General features: G+C 38.2%; 1 protein-coding gene across 1 annotated transcript in view; it reads right to left on the bottom strand.

Annotated features, from left to right (window-relative positions):
* zgc:172282 (leucine-rich repeat and fibronectin type III domain-containing protein 1-like protein) overlaps positions 1–4,451 on the bottom strand; it is a 102,738-nt gene extending 98,287 nt beyond the window's left edge. Inside the window, exon 1 of the mRNA XM_042486956.1 lies at positions 4,415–4,451. The gene's annotated coding sequence lies outside the window, so the exon portion shown is untranslated. The remainder of the gene's footprint in view (positions 1–4,414) is intronic.
* Positions 4,452–13,737: the final 9,286 nt, after the last annotated feature.

Raw genomic sequence — 13,737 nt, forward strand, 5'->3', positions numbered from 1 at the left:
CTATTTTGGTTTCTCAGCCAGGGAAAAACAAACGTACTGAAATATAAAATATCTTGAATGTTTTTTCCGTTTAGTTCCCTTTAATAAACTGCTCATGGCATATGTTTCTCCTGGGTGCTGGCAGAAAATAAAGCAGTGTGAGGAAGGCAGGGAAGGCTGCGAGGAAGAGGAAAACAGGATAGTGGTACAAATTGCTCTGTAACCTCTGAAATGAAATCATTTTTCAAACCATTTCTAAAACGGTGTGTAAGCCAGTTAATATGCTGTAATAGGCTGGCTGGAGAAAGCTTCTGTAGCAGAATTACTCTGCATAGGACGTCTTCTGACTCTACTGTTGTTCAGCATGCGTGCGGCTCGACCTCAGCATAGCTACAAACAGCCAAATACATTCACATTTGAAAAGATAGTTTGTGGTATTTTTTTGTACAGTAACACAAATTTGGAGTAATATTGTAAGAAACTTTAATCTTTACATTGTTGGTCTTTACTGGCTTTCATGTTAAACAATGTAAGAGTTATAACCCAAAGGACCCTTATGAGAGTGCTGCATTCACATAAAATTCTATTAACAAGGAAATTGCTGACGCTTCTAGTGAATAAATAACTGTTATTCATGGTACAAAATCCCAGTTAGCTGACCATGTAAAACTGAAAATAATGTAAAGTGCAATTTGTTAAAGTAAAGGCTCAGATAAGAGATGGTCTTGGAATAGCTTTATCCTTTTTCTTTAAGGTTTGAAGTGATTTGTTACAGCGGTGTTCTGCTGCTGCACAAGACAGGAACTAGAATTACTGCCTTGCTGTTGTAAGCCTCTGTTAACCAGTCAAGTTGCACATTTTATAGTCAGTATAGTCAGTTCAAACATGGATGCTTCACACACATCTCCCTACTGGCATCACAAGAGATCTATACAATCTGCACAGTTTTAAGGTGGTATCCCAGGATTAAGTCAACAAATCAGTATCTGACTAAAGGCCTCCTCTGATTCTGACATTGAGCAATGACCAGAACATTATGATATCACAGTGAAGTTGACCTTTTGGATACAAAATATCAACACTTCATAATTTTATTCTATCAGAAATTTGTTTTAAATCTATTTATAATGCATGACCTTCTGAGTTATGGCCAAAAACATGTTTTGTGGCAGTGACCTTGACCACCAAAATTCTAATGTGTTCCTTCTTGAGTCCACATGGAAGTTTGTGCCAAATTTAAAGGAAATTCCCTCATGGTGTTCTTTAGATATTGCTCTCATGAGAATGGGACAAACGCAGGGTCACATTGACCTTTTACCACCAAAATCTAATCAGTTCATCGTGGGGTCCAATTGGACGTTTGTGCCAAATTTGAAGAAATTCCCTCATGGTGGACTTCAGGAACCAAAATTCACTAGAATGAGACAGACGAGTTTACAGTGACCATGATGTATTACCACTTCAAGGTAATTAGTTTATCATTGAGTCCAAGTGGATGTATTTGCCAAATATGAGGAAATTCCCCCGAAGTGTTCTTGAGATATAACTTTCACGAGAATGGAATAGATGGACAGACTGAAAAACCCCAAAACATAATCTCTCCAGTAATGGCTATCTCCAGCACATAGGCATAAAAACAGATCTGTATCACATAATACTGTGAAAAGTTTATTGTTATAACAAGATTATGTTTTTTCATGTTTTAGAAGATCATTTCATGTTTTAACAAGATAGTTTCCCATTATAACATGAAACATTTGTTGTTATAACAGCATACTATTTATCTTGGTATTATGTGAAAATATTTATAGTTATAATAAAACTTTTCATGTTATAACGTGATTACTTATATTTTAAAAACACTGTATTCAACACATACAGCGGATGCACAAATGTGTTTTTGAGGACCAAGATAGAGAAAACGTGACCACAAATTGTCCAAATGCAATGCATGCGGCCATTAAAAAAGGGCGATATAACAGGAAATACTGTTGGTTAGAAGTGCTCACCTACACTGCCAGAGAATATCTGGAGAAGTGTTATGGCTTTAACTGATTGCCTGACTTGTGCTCAGGACTGCTTTTTGGGTTACTGCCAGTAGTCACAAATTGATGACACCTCTAAAAGAGAAAAAAAGTTCTGAGCTCTTTTGTGCTCCTGGAAAAGATCAAAAGCGGAAACCAAAGAGGTAACAGAGCATCTGGGGTGGATGATTTCCATTTTTTTTTTAGGAACAAACATACACATTTACCATGCAGTACTAACAAAGCACTAACTGGACAGTTGTGGAAGTCCTCTTGATTTATATCTTGATGTATAAATCTACAATGTACCGCTCCAGGTCTATAGTTTTCCTTAACACATTTTCCTGCTGATTGATAGCTCACGCTGGTCTCAGTATCTGGAATGTTTTGTTGTTTTTGACCTTTGTTCCCACTGGTCTTCGAGGTTAAGCCACACTGTGCTCAGACAGGCTCACTGCCAAAATCTCTACTGTCCACAGTCTGTTCAGTTACAAACCCAGCGGGTTTATAGAGGTTTAAATTCGGCCTGACCTGGTCAAATACTTCTGACATCAAATTTCACTCCAAAATAGCTTATAACAGTTTTGTACCAGGTGACAGCTGGGGAGCCAAATCTCAGCCTTGAACATCACTATACACATAGAGATGTCTAGAATTGTAAGACAGTAAAAATGTTCTGTCCTCTTTGGTATAATTTCAAATGGCAAATCGCAGTGTGGTGGATCAAACTGAATTACAAGTGAGAGGATTTTCTGAGTTTGTTTCTTTGCATCCCGATATCCACCCTACTAAAGGAAGGCTTGATGGAGTAATAGTGCTATAGGCAATGCTGAGGTCTCATTTTTACAGCAAGAATGAATACCCTACCAAGAGGCTCTATTATAAAGTTTTAGACAACGGCAGGCAAGTGTGGCAAGTGATAATCACCGTTTTTCCTACTGAGAAATAACAATTCAACAATTGTGATTGCAATTGTGGCATTGCGTCCATGTGGTTGCGCTGTATCGTAATTAGCACAGTGCACCAGGAAAGGCACTGCCAAACAGTGTTTCAATTGGTAACGTCTTTGCCACCATAACAAAAAATCACTAAAGAAATCAGAACAAAAACATTTTTCCTGCCATTTAATGGTAATTGGATATTGCCAGTTAGAGTTCAAAAATTGAGTTGCAAGCGGCAGCAGCACCTCTGTTTGTGTGTCTGAACAATGTCTCGTACTTTACCCATCTTACCAGTACAAGAGTTCAAACAAACACCTGTAAGACATGGTAACTGTTCATTACAATAAATGAGTACAAGACTGCTGCATATACTGATAGAAGCAAACAATTTAGAATATGATGTAAAATAATCAAAATAAAATTAAAAAAGGATAGGTTGTCTTTCAGAAGTGTTTGCTGTAAATTATTTTTGAAATTGTCAGATCATTTAATCTGCTACTCTTCAACACTTTAAGAACAAATAGTACTGGGATCACTAATAACATAATAGATACGACGGACTATCCCTTCAGCAATATGGCCACAACATGTTAATAATTGTATTTTTTTCCAAATCATATAGTTCCTAGTAATTAGACACTTGAGGGCACAGTGCACATCCACACATCTGCACATGATCAGGATGGCACAAACTCCACCTCATTCTGAGCCAGGAAAACCCTGATGATTTGTGAGTGCTCTCACTGTGTATCCCTTTTTGATTTACATCCATCTACCCTCCATCTATCCAGCATCAATAGCACTATCTCTGCCCTGCCGCGCTGCCTGCAAACCCGCCTGGCCTCTGTGCTCTCACAGCCCTGCTAATACGTCTGTAACAGAGGCAGAGCACATTGGACTGCAGCAATTTTGCTCAACAGACATACACACACAGCCACGGTGAGACAGCACACACACACGCACTCAGCAAGGACACATTTACCTCCACATGTGAATAAGTCATACAGGTATGGGGCTGGCACATGAATTCATTTTACCCTCTGACACATACACAGGTGCAGGCATACACAGTGTGTTTTACCTGCACCTGTTAAATTACTAAAACTTAATGCCATTTATGTAACACACATGTACAACTAAATGCTAAGAAAAACATTATCCCCTGTAATTTAACACATGCTTATAGTTGGTTAGTATAAGGAAAGCATAGTTTGAGTGTACTTTAATGACATAAATCTGAACATTATGTAATGCACTATACTTTCCTAAAGGGGGTCATTAAAATGTTATTAAACTAGATTCGCAATAACTGTTATGTATGTTTCAGGTGTCATTAAAAGGAAACTAAGCAGGCTCACTGTCACAGTTCCCAGCAGTGTCCATTTTGGATCCTTCAATGAGCACTTCAATTCCTATGGAATCAAAAATAACAGTGTAAAAGCTGTGCGTGTCTAGGAATCCTTGCCTTACCTCTATGTGGTGTGCTGTGATTTGTTAAGACTCAACTTGAAGATACATTGTGGTGACTGGAGATGGGCTGGAAAAGAAAAGATGGCCTGGGGAGATGGATCCAAAGGCCTAAGGAAAGAGAAGCAAGACCGGGGTTAGTGCGTGATTGTCTAAATGGATATCTCTGAAAATACTGACTATTTAAAGCCTGCACATCTTATTCTTACATTCCCTGTAACCCACTACACTCAGGCGCTGTCGTCATGAATAAATAGCTGTCAACAGTACTAGTTATGCTATCTTTACTGACTGTGCAAAAGGGAACACTCTGAGTTAACAAGAGTACAGCCACTCTGGCTGCTCTGCAAGGTTGTACTTTTGCTAATAAATGCTAACATCAGCTAGGTAAAGGCATACTATGCAGGATTGTTGGTTACTGTATGAAACCGCGCTCACCAGAGAAAGTGAAAATAAAAGCTGACCCTAGATTCACTCTCATTTGGTGTTTCACCCTCGCTATATTTGCTTTTTTTCCCCCCACACTGTGTATCTTTGACACCTGCTGGTTATGGTCTGGTACCTAGTCACCGCCTTTTTATGAAGCCCCGACCTCACCTGAACACTGTGGGGGTACATGCCCATAATGTCCCATGCACAGAGAATAAGGACAAAAACAGAAAATACAGGCAGAGGGAAGAGTCTCTGCAGATAAATATACCTTCATAAACTTCTAGAGGGTCATCAGTGATGATAGGGAAGGACTGCTACTTCAGTCTATATATTGTTTTTTAGGAAAAGGTTTATTTACCTTGTCAACCATCTTACTTTAGCAGCAATACAAAATTTGGTAGATTACTTACAGATTGTAATTCAGCTTGACAATAGTTATAGAGTTATTTAAGTGGCAAACCACCCATAAACGACTAACTGATAATACCATTGGAATCGACCAAAAGTACATGATATGTTTCTTTCTCAGGAACATTTGTTTGGTGCACCACAGCTCAAACTGCAGTTGACTTTTAGCATTTGTAGTTTTATGGCTTTGTAATAAAAAAAGGAGGCTGCCCTATTAATGCCCAAGCCTTCCTGCCCCCTTAGAAGAATATATACTATGCAGGATTTACAAACAAAAGTAATCCCTCTCAGTCATCTCTTATGATGTGTGGCAATGAATTTATCTGCAGAGACCCTGTCCTCTGCCTTTATTTTCTTAATTTTTTGCTGCGTTTGAAATGCCCTGGGCACAGAATGCTGGTGTGGTCAGGACTTTATGAAAAAGAACAACCAGTTGCCAGATCATAAGCAGCCCACATCCAAGAGGAAGCGATGAAAGTCGCAGACACAACGCTGTGAAAAAAAGCAAATATAGCAGAGGGTTGCTAAACACGACAAAACTGGGATTGGCTCTCACTTTCACTGGTGATACTGATTACAGACAGTGATCAAAGGTTCCTGCATAGTATACCTTTAAGTAAGACTCTACTCTCTCAAGGTGTACAAAATACAAAAAGAAGATTAAGTCACTTATCTGTACTAATGTGGAATAGCCTGATGCGCAACGGCTAAACCTACTCTCCTCCAATCGGGGGCCTCCAGTACTTCCACAATTCTCCACACAGTGTCTTAACACAATATGATATCTCTTCTAAGATACTGTAAAGGAAATCTATATCTGAGTTATTTAAAATAAGACATCAAGACCCTAGTTATATTCATGGCAGGCAGAAACCTAGAAGTAAAAATTCTAATTTTAAATTCCTAAATTGAAAACACTTTCGGCACCTTTACATTTGGGCGCTGATGCAAAAGTTATGTCAGTTTTTTGGGTTGTTGTTTTTTTACATTTCATCTCAATATGGATCAAAGGGCTATCAAATTGAAGCTGGCAGTCTGTACTTTAGTGTTTTAGTAAAGCGCTCTCTCTCTTTCTCCCCCTCACAACACACACACACACACACACACCAAACAGGATGCAGACACTTTAGCAGTCAGTGTTTCAGCCAGCTGAGCTAACAAGCTGCAGGTTATTAGAAAATCATTACTCACATCAGAGGCCCAAAGACGTTTCATTCATCACTAAGACATGAAAGAGCAATGTGACACAATAGTGGGACAGCTGATCGTTGTGTAGACGCTCTACATGGCATTCTAAGCAAATGCACACAGATTACCAAAATCTATTAATGACATCACTAGAGACAATACTACATGTTTTTCCTCACACATGTCCTGACAGCTCCTCTTAATGAGAAGTGACAGTAGCACTCGTAACTTAGATCTTTGTGCAAGCCTGTTCAGGTTGGCGATTGTTAGTGCTTTAGTTCTCCTGGCACACACACAGGCTGGTTTTGACACCAAAAGTCTTAATTATCTTCACCAGAGGCATCCCCATTCTCCCTTCAAGAGTCAAAAACATGTAAAACACACACATGCACACACACCCACACAAATCCTTTCCTGCAGTGACAGCACCATGTTAATGATATTTTTACTTTAATTGTTTGCCTTCACTTTATGAGAGCTTTTTAGCTCCATGCTTTATTCTGTAGCCTGCTATCAAAACAATAATACACAAGAGGATACTCTGTGGTATGATACGCTGATGCTGCAGCTATGTTTAAGTCCCTTGTGGCAGGTGCTGCTGGCTTCAATGAGATACTTAAAATCATGGCAAACCTCTGTAGAGTGGCCTTTATAAACCACCAGGGTTCCATTTTAAAATATATGCTAATTTAATTTTTAATAGGCAAAAAGAGAAAAATCCGATCTATTTGAACAGTCAATCAGTCCTCAGGGAGGAAAAGTAATTTGTAATAATTTGTTACTTTATATTTAAAATGTTGAACCTGGAATTACTTAATTTACCTCCTTAACTTAATTAATGACAGGATTTTTTTTTGTGCTCAGTGAATTGCTAAATTACTGTTTGCTATTTAACTTGACTCCTTCTTTCTCTTTTGATCAGGGGCCTATCTCACATCTCATATTCATTTTCAAAATCTCAAAGGTGAATTTGAAATTACTGGATCACATCTGTAGTATCTTAAAAGCTGTCTTGATATTGTTGTTGTTTTTACTGTGAAACACCTGCAGTGTATCCCACAGAAGGAGAGTGTGGCAGTAGCTGACGATGGAAGGTTTTTATGGGTCTGCAAACGCAGTGCAGGAGGAGCTCTCTAGCTTCTCTTTTTCCTCAGCAGCAGTTTGACTCTTGTAGATAACTGATCTGTTGATCCGTTCACAGCTGATCAGATCACACTTAGTGTGGTTTGCGCAGGACGTTGAAGTATGTAGTCCAAAACAGGAAAATTGCATATTTATTTCTCCGTCATTGTTATATTTGGAGTGTCCTTGTGTTGTTGTTTATCTGTATGATTATTTTGTTCACGTACACAATTTCTATCCCTATTGTTAGTATCTATATGACTCGTCATCAGTCACTTGAATGCGCTGTCATCTGTCATTGTGGCTTCTGTCAACAAGCTGTCAATGAACCATCTGTTTGCGGGTCAGTCGATGTGACATATCTTCCCCTGCGCAGAGGATTGTGGGTCAGAATAGCCAGAAAAGCATGCTGGCTTGCCTACTACAAAATGCAACAGGGTGCATACTGGAATCTACATATTTGGACTTTCTAATCTTTTTTTCTTGCATACTTAATGGTATGTTAGTCTGGGTATTTGAACATATACACTGTTAACCCTAGCACAGCCAACTCTGCTTATTATACAACTATCTTAACGCTAGATTACAATTTATTCACTTTGCACACAAAACTCATTAGCAATACTGATATCTGCCATCAGGAGATGCCTTATGGTGGACTTGTTGAATGCTTTTTTAAATCTTTGTTCACATGAAGAGGTCCTCATATTTTATTTAATTATAGATTTAATCTAGTTGTAACATCCATTAACATCATTTCACATCTATTAAATTGCAAAACTTTCCCAGGACTTCGCTAAAGCGAAAGCCCAATTAAATGAAGCTTCTTCAAAGAGCTATTCTTCGAGACCTATTTTAAGCGTCCCATTAACCACCTTCAGGTCTTGAACTTGTATTTTTAAAGCACTGCCTTATCGCCTTGTGTGAACCATCACACTGCTTGTCTGTATCATATGATCTTGAAAGTCGTTGGTATTCCGCTCAGTTGGCCTCTATATTTAGCATCTGTTCTTTCCACTCAGCTATTTTAGATTGCGGTGAAATGACCTGTCAGTGAGCTTTGTGTGCACGTATATGTGCTTGTGCATAAATAAGAGAGACAGAGTGTGAAAAGAGAAAGTGTGTGTATGAGTATAAAGCAAAAAAAAAAAAAAAAGTCCGTCTGTGAGGTGTGTATGTGATGGCTTTTACCGACAATCCCCTTGACACTTTAGCTTTGAACATTAAAGTAAAAGAAGAAACAAAAAGTAATGTGGAAAAAAAACAACACCAGCGGTCTGAAGGATTGAAATAAAAGGGGCAGAAACACCCACAGGAAAGCACACACCCTACCCCAAGCACCTGCCACTGCGGTTGCTTTTTTGACCTGTTGTTCTTAGTTTTTTGTGAAGAAGGTAGGGAATTCCTCCCTTTTTTTCCCCTATTTTTTCCATCCTTTCTTACTTTCCTCATTCACCCTTCTTGGCATCATCTTTTCATTCATTAGGTGCACAGTGGGTGAACTGCAAAGGTATGACGGTGCTCTCCTGGACTCACCAGAGTGGGCAAAGTGTTTGTTTATTTGTTTGTTTATTTTTGCACAATAAAACCACAACAAAAGTACAACACATTAGAACAGATTTTAAGTGAGTAAGTCAGTAAAACTTATTTATACAGCACTTTTCAAAATTAAGGCTACAAAGTGCTGTACTAAAAGAAATTTTTTGTTACTGCCTATTGGTAAAAAGATTATGTAGGTGAGATAAAAAACAAACAAACAAACAAACAAACAAAAAAAAAACATAAAGATGTCTCACCAAAACAGACAATGTAAACAGTAATGAAGACAACACAAAAGAAAAAATGAAGCCAAAAAGGTTTTCTTTTTTGAAAAAGGAAATTAACATCAGAAAAATAAAATAAAATATTACATAAAAAACAAAATACCATGTGTTACCTACAGTTTTGCATTCTCTCCTTGGGTCTGGTGATTGAAAATTATTTAATACATAAAGTATGTCCATATGCTGTCCTAACTATATTTTACAACATGAAAAATAAATAGGTTTGCAATATATTTGTTATTTTCTGTCTCCACTGGTTTCTATGCTGTCTATCTCTCTCCTTAATGCGTATGGCACAGTTCATGTACCCGCTAACGTTTCATTGTGCCTGCAGGTTTCTGAAGGTGTCGGCAGAAATTGTTAGACTTTCCAACACCTGTATAAAATCTCACCCACAGGCTAAACCAAGCATGTCACATCAGCAGCATATCAGTAGGGACAGATTCGCAATGAAAAAATAGTGTTGAATTTTTCATTTACATTGACTCAAACCATCTGCTGAACGATGCACCGGCGCCCATATACTCTCAATCAAGCTTGAAGTAAATGCCACCATAAAGTATTGCAAGAGAGGCTATTTCATAACAACACAAGCCAGTACAAATTTTACCTAAACATGTATTACTCAATACAGAGACTGAGGTCCATTAAATCAGTTATTTTTTTTAGAATGTGTATAGTCCTGACCAACTCAGTCCACTATGTTCTACAGTGTCAATATTGTAGATGCAATATGTGATAGAAAATCACACAAAACATATTGAGCATAGAAATATATATTCAGATATTACACGAAAAGCTTGCTGATTAGGAGCAGCATCAGGTTAGACTATAGAGAATTCCAAGTGTATTTAAAAATGAACTTAAAAATAATAACAACTAAAAAAAAGCAATCACTGGTATGTTGAGTTACCGATAATAAAAAAATCTGTTCTTTGGACAAAAAAAGTTAATCTTCTGAACAATCTGTTTTTGTTTTTTGTACATCACAAACATGCTCATGTATGTTTTTTTTAATTGCCAGATTAGCCTTTTCCTGCATGAGAATGATAGTAAGTAGGAAATATAAAGATATATTAAGGAGTCTATAAACATAATTTTTCTCTCTTTGATAACATTAAGCCCCAAAAATTAGTTGAGACGGAGTGTCACCTTATTATGGTTGAAATGAGCTCTGTGGGACGAGGGTTATCAGTTTTCTGTGTTATTTCACATTAGTGCTATCTTCCTGCTGTGAGGCTCTGGCCATTACTGAATTTTCTCAAATTGTATTTAACCTCAGCTTCACTATCACATAATGTACCTTCTTGGTTGTGGTGCTTCTTGGTCAGTGCCTTTAAACCTTTTGTATTCCAACTCTGTTTTATGATATTGTAATTTTTGAAGTGAAATATACATCTACCAGTAGGCTGAAGACTTAGACCTGACTTAACTGTTGCTCAGGTATGCCAAGACATTAGGGGAATTTCACGTCAGGGACCCCACCCGAGTGCATATATGAAGTAGGACAGTCATTGGTCTGTGTGAACTCTGTGTAGACAACAGCATAAAGAAAAGAGACATCAAAAACCAAAACATGCCCAGTGTAGGTGCTCTTTAAGTCAATTACCAGAACAGAACAGGTCAACATGAAAATGAGAGGTGCTTTAATGGTTAGTTAGCTTCAAGTAAGATCGTTTCAGGCCTTCACCCTACAGTTTAGATATTTCAATAAAAGATATCTAAAGATTTTTTTAAAGGCCTTTGGGTAACCCACTCTTTTCTCATCCCATCTTCTTTGCTCCTCGTCCTCCTCTGGTTTCTCATGACACACTGAATCCAGCTCTTCCCAACCCCTCTTTGTGAACATGCACTCTGTTTCCTCTCATACATTTCCATCATTTCTCTTTGAATCCACCACACCACTCCTGCTCTCCCTGCACCATCCTCCCTCCTTCAGATGCATTATAATTATCTGGTCATCATTATCAGAATCATTCTGTTTCCTCATTATAAACCCATCTGCTCGGCTCTGCTTTGCAATTCAACCAACATGACATAAACACACAGCCATACGGATACTGAAGCACACACACACACTCTCTATTTCTTTCTCTCTGTGTCTCCGTACTGTCTCAGCGCTGGAACCACTTGAGAGACTGAACACATCAGGGTAACTGGTGTGAGGTAATTATGTTGAGAGTGAGGTAAAGATGTTGGACTAATCTACTGAGATCCATCGAGGAATGAAAAACTGTCGAGCACCCTCTTTTCCTTGGGTCTTGATGCCACCGAGGCAAAATTACATGTTTTCAATGATGTTTTGAATGCAGTTACATTTTATACAGTTGTTCTATCCATTGGCATTCAGTTTTAGCAATGTGCCAATGTGCATCTCATTTAAGCATTTGAGAAACGCTTGTAGATGATAGTAGGAGGAGACGTAATTAGCAGGACAATAGTTGTAGATTTGTCCCTGGACACTCGAGGACAATTAGAATGAGAAAACAACAACCATGAAATAAAACCAAGACATCCTAAAGACCCATCTGTTCCTGTTTTGCTACTGACACATCATAAAATGAAGGCAGTGATATTATAGAGGGGCATCTAGGAGGTAAAGTGTGTGTGCGTGTAAGCTACATTTCCTGGTGTTTGGTCAAATTTGTGCTCTTGTCCTTCTTGTCTGGCTGAGTAAAGGTCATTTTTAGTGATGACTGCAGTTCTCATAGAGAGGGAGGTAAGTTAATGGCAGAGGATTCATGTGAGACCTCCACTTAAGGGACAGATGCAGGACACAATGAAGAGAAACTGTTACCATGGCTACCACTAGTTTGCTAATCATAGAGTCCATTTAATCAACAAATCATCAAAGCTTCTTTTTTTCTCTGGAGAAATGAATGTCAACATTCAAAATGACCTTATTACACCTACCGTAGTGTTTATCAAGGCAAGATTTGATTAGAAATTTTAATCCCCTTGATGAGATCATTTAAGTTTTAGGAGGGTACACAGGCTTATTAAGTTCTTTTTTAAGCAAAAAAAAGAGAGCAGGTAGAGTGAGGAAAACACAGGATATAGGACAGCACCATATGAATTTAAATACAAGCAGCCACACATGAATATAAAAGGTGCAATGCAATATGCAGCAGAGGGATGACAGTCACATAACACATTCCTTGAGCGTTAAAGCAGCAGAAATAATGCATGAATCTCAGTCCATTTGTAGCAGAGTGTGAGCAAGGTATCTGCCAAATGCAAAAAAACATTAATGAATCTAATAAACTGGAAATTACAGGCTATATTAGAGAAATGCAAAAATGTCTATCAAAAAGCATTTCCCGTGGTTAAATGTTGATGTAATGACCTCTAAAAGCTCCCGGCTGACAGCCAAGCCTTTTAGCACTAAACACACAAACTCACAGTGGCAGAGCGTAAGTGCCTACAGTATGTTTGTGGTAGCATATATGTGTATGTGTGTATAAGTGTGGTCACACATCAAGCCGTGATGTGGACACAGTGTCGTATTTGATATCCAGCTCAGATGTAGTGTCATCGGCCATGCTCACACATATGTGCCCTGTGCCCTGTGCACTTTAGAACACTAACGCTTTTAAGTACAGGAACACACATGCACAGACTGTACACACAGTGTCCTACATATGGAAGCTGTCTCTGGCACTCTCATGCATACAGATACGCTCAATTAAAGGAGGATCACAGCTATAGCTGCAGTATTATGAGGCCAAGCATTTATCAGCATGTTGAAAATCTCCACTAAGTATTTAAAAGTACTTTAAGTTAAGTCAAGTCAAATCAGTTTTATTTATAAAGCCCATTAACATGAAACACAGTTTGCCTCAGAGGGCTTTACAGCATACGACATCCCTATGTCCTTAGACGCTCACATCATCTAAGGATAAACTCCCCCCAAAAAACCCTGTAATGATGGAAAAAAATGGTGAAAACCTCAGGAAGAGCGACTGAGGAGGGATCCCTTTTCCAGGATGGACGGATGTGCAATAGATGTCGTAAATAAGAATAAAATCACAATAATAACAAAAAGGAAAGAGAACGGTCTTATTGATAACATTTTTTGAAAACAGGTGATTTAAAAAATAATAAACAAATAAATCTGCTGAGTTTTAGAAAGGTGAGGAATAATATGATGAAGCATTAAAGCAAGAAGGGTGAAACTTTTTTGCCATTACACACAAGCTATCTAGCCATATGCTAAGATTACCATAACATTAGATTACGTTGCATGATTCTCCAAACACCACTGCACAAAGTAACGCAGCATTAAATCTAAAGCTAATGTTCAGCTACGTGTTGCAAAAATGAACTCATCACTCACCAGGAAAGATTCATCAT

This window comes from Plectropomus leopardus, chromosome 5, assembly GCF_008729295.1.
Source record: "Plectropomus leopardus isolate mb chromosome 5, YSFRI_Pleo_2.0, whole genome shotgun sequence".
NCBI classification, from domain to species: Eukaryota; Metazoa; Chordata; class Actinopteri; order Perciformes; family Serranidae; genus Plectropomus; species Plectropomus leopardus.